This window comes from Clarias gariepinus, chromosome 21, assembly GCF_024256425.1.
Source record: "Clarias gariepinus isolate MV-2021 ecotype Netherlands chromosome 21, CGAR_prim_01v2, whole genome shotgun sequence".
Lineage (NCBI taxonomy): Eukaryota > Metazoa > Chordata > Actinopteri > Siluriformes > Clariidae > Clarias > Clarias gariepinus.
In genome coordinates this window covers 26,114,001-26,120,000 of record NC_071120.1, presented here as the reverse complement: position 1 = coordinate 26,120,000, position 6,000 = coordinate 26,114,001, and the positions used below count along the sequence as shown (strand labels likewise).

At 36.5% G+C, this 6,000-nt stretch overlaps 1 protein-coding gene across 1 annotated transcript in view; it reads right to left on the bottom strand.

Moving 5' to 3' along the window:
• kremen1 (kringle containing transmembrane protein 1) overlaps positions 1 to 6,000 on the bottom strand; it is a 61,468-nt gene that overhangs the window by 23,484 nt on the left and 31,984 nt on the right. The window lies entirely within an intron of this gene.

Below are 6,000 nucleotides of genomic sequence, written 5' to 3'. Positions count from 1 at the left end.
TTAAAATCAAGTTTCAGGTTTTAAACAGATCTATTTGTTTTATGAAACATACGTATGACATAAAATTTTGTCATCAAGTGTTTTTTTTTAAATAAATGTGTTCAGAAAAAAAGGTAGCACAAAATACAGTGTCGTAAAAAAGTATTTTTTCACGACATCATTCAAAAGTATCCAAATTTTTATTCTTTTTTTTTTGACTAATACATGTCAGTTCATCTGTTTACATTTCTTTAAATCATGTTTCTCCTTTTTTATTTATTTTTTTTTTTATTTAGCATCTCTCACTTTGTCAGACAGCCTCTATTCGAGTGATTTCTTGATTCAACATGTCTGGCAGTAATCTGGCCTGGGTGTGGCAAAAAGGCAGCTTCTTTTCCCTTAATAAATAAATTAACTAAATCACCATTTAAAACAGCATTTTGTATTTACTCAGGTTATCTTTGTGTAATATTAAATTGTGTTTAAAAGTGTGACAAATATGCAAAACAGGACTGTTTCTTAATTACTTTCGATAAAGCAGAATACCATAAGTTCCACATGACTGGCAGGACCCAAGGTTTCCCAGAGGCACACACACACACATGACCATTCAAATGATGTAAAATAAAACTTTATTCATTAGACCAGGACACCTTCTTCGTGGTCCAGTTCTGATGTTCACGTGCCCATTGTAGGATTGTTTTTCAGTGGAGAACGCGGGTCAGCATGGGTCAGCATGGGTCAGACGGGTCTGCGGCTCCTATTATTTCTGATTCCTTTATATCAGAACCAGCATAAACCTTCAAAGCAACCTGAGCTACGGTAGCTCTTCTATTGGATCAGACTACACGGGCCAGCCTTCAATCCCCATGTGCATCACTGAGCTTTGGTGATCTATTACGCTGTCGCTGGTTGATCGGCCCGTTTTTTCCGTCCTTGGATCACTTTTAGTACGTCCTGACCACTGCAGACCAGGAACATCCCACAAGAGCTGCAGTTTTGGAGTTGCTCCAATCCAGTCGTCCAGATATCACAATGTGGCCCTTCGCAAAGTCGCTCAAATCCTTAAACTTGACCATTTTTCCAACTTCGACAATGAGAACGGGATAAACAATGTATTTGGTAATGATTTTGCAGTTCAATTCACATATATCAAAATGTATATTTGCCGATTTACTGTATGTATTGGTCCGTATATATTTTAAACATATCACTTTTCTATATGGGTTTTATACATGAAATGAGCTTTTATATTCTACAGCCTCTGTTTATTTAAAAGCTACCCAGTGGGCATGGCATCAAGCCTTCGCCTCATCATTTTCTGACATCAGAACGCTTTATTAGTGTGTTCTTTTTTCTCTCTCTCTTTCATAGCTTAATCCTGATTCTTCTAATTTCATGTTATGAAAAGCTGCATGTTTAAACTTTACCAAGAGCCATGTATCAACTAGGAGACTAAAAATAAATCAATAAACCGCACAAGAAGGTTTACAAGCTTTAAAAATCTTTTTGTGTACCTCTTTCTCTTTTTCTGTCTTTATTCTTTTCTTTCCTTTCCCAGCTTCTCTGACTAACATGTTTCAGCGCTGCATATGAACCAGCCGCTCTGGAATACGTTCAAAAAGCTCTCTCTTTAACAGCCACTTTCCGACTCAGCCCTGAATCATAAACTTTATGATAAACCTTTAAAATTCCAGCACCTTGGGGATTCGTAAAGAAAAAAGAAAAAATATTTAAAAAAACTAAACCTGCCTAATGTGCGCTGAGAAAAGGGGAACGTAATGAATTTATGCACTCCTAACCTTTTATCTTTGTCTGTTGAAGTTAAAATCACATAAAGTTTTTTATGCTCATGTAAGTTTTAAAGCTCATGTTGATAACAACAAGCTAGAATAATTGTTTATTAAAAATGAATGTTTGTAGTCGTGAAGTACAAATGTGATGTTAGTGTCTGTGACATGTCTGTCTCGTTACTACTCTTGTGAGATGAGACTTCAGAGCTCCATTTCCATCAGGATTCATTTTATTGATCATTAGAGATGGACTGAAATTAAAATTCCTAGCTGAACCTTGAAATTCAAGTCACTTCAAACAACAAAAATGAGAGATGACCGATCTGATACTCATAATTTATACATAACAAACAGGAAAGACTAGAACTAGATTCAGAAAACGGAAATGTTTCCCTATAAAGAAACCTGACAGATTTTGCTTTTGTTACGATTGATTTTACTACATAGGAGGTCAAGTCAAACCGCGACTTGTGAGGAAATTTCTGGTGAATGACGGCGCTCTTCAAGCACAGTACGGTGATGAGACTCTTATTGTACTGTATGTACGACATATTTATGGTGCAAACCATTTAAAGAAGGCTGACGTCCATGACGATCCCTCCCGAGGTGGCTCGGAGCACACGGCAGTCGTTCATTTAGTGAGTGGAACGCCTGATCCTGGAAACTTGATAGATAACTTGTCACTTGTTATAGAAACTTTGGGAGTTATTACAACATCCCAGTACAGTTCTGTCCTCGCTCCAAGCTGGGAGTTCCTGGGAGGCCAGCGTTTCAGATGGCATTGATGGTGTCCAAGCACTAGTGAAACACAGTATATATATACAGTTTATATACTTTTTCAATAGTTTGGAAGAGTGCTTCAGTATAAATAATAACCTTTAGTAGTTTTTAAATAAAATAATATCAGTATCTTCTGACGCTTGAGGTTTTACTCTTGGGAAGAAAACAATTATCGTGTCATCTCTCCCAATAAACAAGCTCTTTGTGTGTTTTTTAATTAATTAATTATTTTAGTTTTGCCACTAACATTATTATTTGTTATAAGTTTTTAGAAAAAAATTTGTTGTAAAAATAACTGGCATTAAAGGTGACATGTCCAAAATGTGTGTTAATGTTTCAGCTGCAAGGCAACTTCACTCTTGCTTGAGTTTCGCTTCACTGAAATGCACGGTTTCGGTATCTTGATGTCTAAATGAACTGCCTTTGAACACCCCTTTGAGGAAGTGCATTTCCCTAACCAATCAAGGATCTCATCAAGGAGAAACGTGTATGTCAGAATATGTCAAGTCACAATAACATCCTCAATATTTAGTGACATAAAAAGTTAATAAACTCAGAGCGAAAAGCTGAAAAAGGCTAGGTCAGCTGTTAGCAGTTAGCCGCTACAGGACATGTTAGCCGAGCCTTATTTACTGCAGCTGTTTAAAATGCTGCCCAGACTATGGCAGAACTTTTGCAACAAACGTTATGGGGAAAATCTGACTTGCTTGTTTAAACCCCGGCCAATACGAGAATGGAAAAAAGATCAAAAACAAAAACTATTTTTTGTTTGTACACGCACATTGGAGACCCAGCGGAATGTCTCAACGAAAGAGAGTAAAAAGTACATTTTGCACAATATTATAAAAAAGATAATTTACATCCAAAAAGACAAGTCCATCCAAATGAAAACCCTATTAAAAATTACCCTCATCTTATTTTAGTTTTGACCATCACTGGTTATTGTACAATTCTGCCTTTTTTATATTTCTGCCTGAAAACAGCAGTTATTAATTTTACGTTTCAGTGAATTTCCGCCGATCCTCAATGCGATGAAAAGAAAATCAACAAAAACTAAAAAAAACGACTTTTAAATTCTCGACTCCATTTAAGGATGCTGCAGGATCTTTTGTTTTATAAACTTTTAAAAACTAAAAAATGTTTAATTAAAAAATAATTTTAATCTAGGTAAATATCATAAATGTAATAGAATGTTTTAGGAAACTAATGACACTGGAGTGAATCATACTGTACACTTCATCCCAGCACTTTTATTGTTGATTAGTTTCCTATAACAGAATGACACTGAGTGTTTCATTCACTTAAAACATTATATAACAGCAGTGTGTAAAGGTTTAGCTGTAAGTTGTTCTTGTGTTAGTGAGTCAGATGTATCAGAGCAGCGAGCACACTAAACTCTTTACACAAGTAAAATAAAGCTTTATCGCTGTTTTGCATTTACCATCCATAACACATCGCTGGATTTTCCTCAGAACTCAAGCTTGCTCTGTGGCTTTTGCTCGCAGCACTCGTTTTTCTGCCTGGATCATTTGCATATATGCAAAAAAAAAAGTGAAACGTGACCTTGCTTCATGTAAAAACGCGCCATTTCCATGTAAAATCAAGCGCTTTACTATTGAGCAAGACAAGTACACGACAATGATTTAGAAATGAAGGTGAAATATTCACTTACGTAATTATTTAAATAGTTTTTGATCATTTGTGGTTTTAAAGTTGAATAAAATACTGTGATATATTTAAATATTACAGTGACTGGAATTAGGTTAAGAACTGTCCAGTGCATTATTAAAGCCGAGGAGGATAAAGCTGTATGTGCATGAAAAAAATAAATAAAAATCAGAGATCACCTGGTGCGGTTCGTCATGAAAATTGGACTCATCAGGAAAAAAGGCTTCGATTTGATGTTGATTTGAGCATAACGATTGGACAATGGAGTGATGGGCGCGTCAGGGTAAGAAGGGAAACGCACAAATCTATGCACCATCATGCAGCGTGGCCACTGTTCAAGCCTCGGTCGCTCAGGTCTAGACTCAGCAACGTTATAGGGCAATGAAATGAAATCAGCCGACCACCTGAACGTACTGAATGACCAGGTTATCACATCTATGGAGTTTTTCAGCACTCACATTGTTAAAGAATCTTTCTGGGAGGAAACAGGGAATAATTCAGAGACTTAATCAAAGCTAAAGGTAGTTGACAAAACTAAATTAGACTAAATTCTCACACTGTTACCTGCATTTTTTCTGTAAGTGTGTGTGTCGCCTTGGTGAGACTGAAGCTTCCACAGAGAATCCTAGAGCGGGAAAAAAATGAGAGTGCTGCACTTTTGCACTTGGTCCTGGCGCGATCACATGGAGCCAGAGGTCTCCTAAAGTTTGTTTTGACACCGAGTCAGCACACAGACACACACACACACACACACATATATATGTATATATACACAGGGCGTCCAGGCTGGATGAAGAGAGTCAACAATGGTGTGTCTTTCTGTTATTTTTTTCTTGTGTTCTTTTTATACAGTTTTTATACTGTGGTCTGATCTACTTTATATGAAATTTGTATTGTCTGATCTCCCGCATATAAGATACCTGTGTGCTTATTTATTCTATACAAGATATCGGGGGCCTGATTTGCTCTATATTAGATATCAGTGGTCTGATCACCCCCTATATAAGACAGCTGTGAGCTTACAGTACCTATTCTATATATATTAGTGATCTGATCAACTTTACATAAGATATCTGCAGTCTGATCTACTTTACATATGATATACAGTAGGTGGTCTGATTCACTCTATATAAGATTTAGATACTATATGTTCTACTCTGTATAATACATCTGTGGTCTGCTCTACTCTATATAAGTGAAGCCTTTATTTGTCACATATACTGTACATTACAGCCCCAAAACAGCCGTTAATTACATTAAGGGCCCAACACTGGCAACCTGGTGATGTTGGGGATTGAACCACTGATCTTCCGATCAGTAATTCATTGCGTTAGCCCTCTGAGCCACCACTTCATATAAAAAGAAATAAGATAAGGTACTAAAAGTAGAAAAAAATATAAAAGTATGAGAGTAATCTTAAAAAATGAGAGAGACAGACAAACGACAGATACAGAGGGAGAATTAGGAAAAGGAGGAAAGAGAAAGTAGGGTAAAAAACATGTTGAACAAAAGCAATAACAAATGTAAAAGAGAAAAAGCTAAAGAGTGAGAGACAAAGACAGGGAGATTGAGAGACAGATAGAACAAGGAAAAATGAGGACTTGAAAAGGAAAAGACAGACAGATGGTGTGAATGACAGAAGTGTGAGAGGAAGAAGAAGAATGGATTACGAGAAAAATGAAAACACCATGAGCAATGAGAAACAGCTAAATCAGAGCGAGAGAAAAACGAGATCCAGCGAAGGAAAGAGAGAGAAATCTGGCAGAAGCAATAAACACAG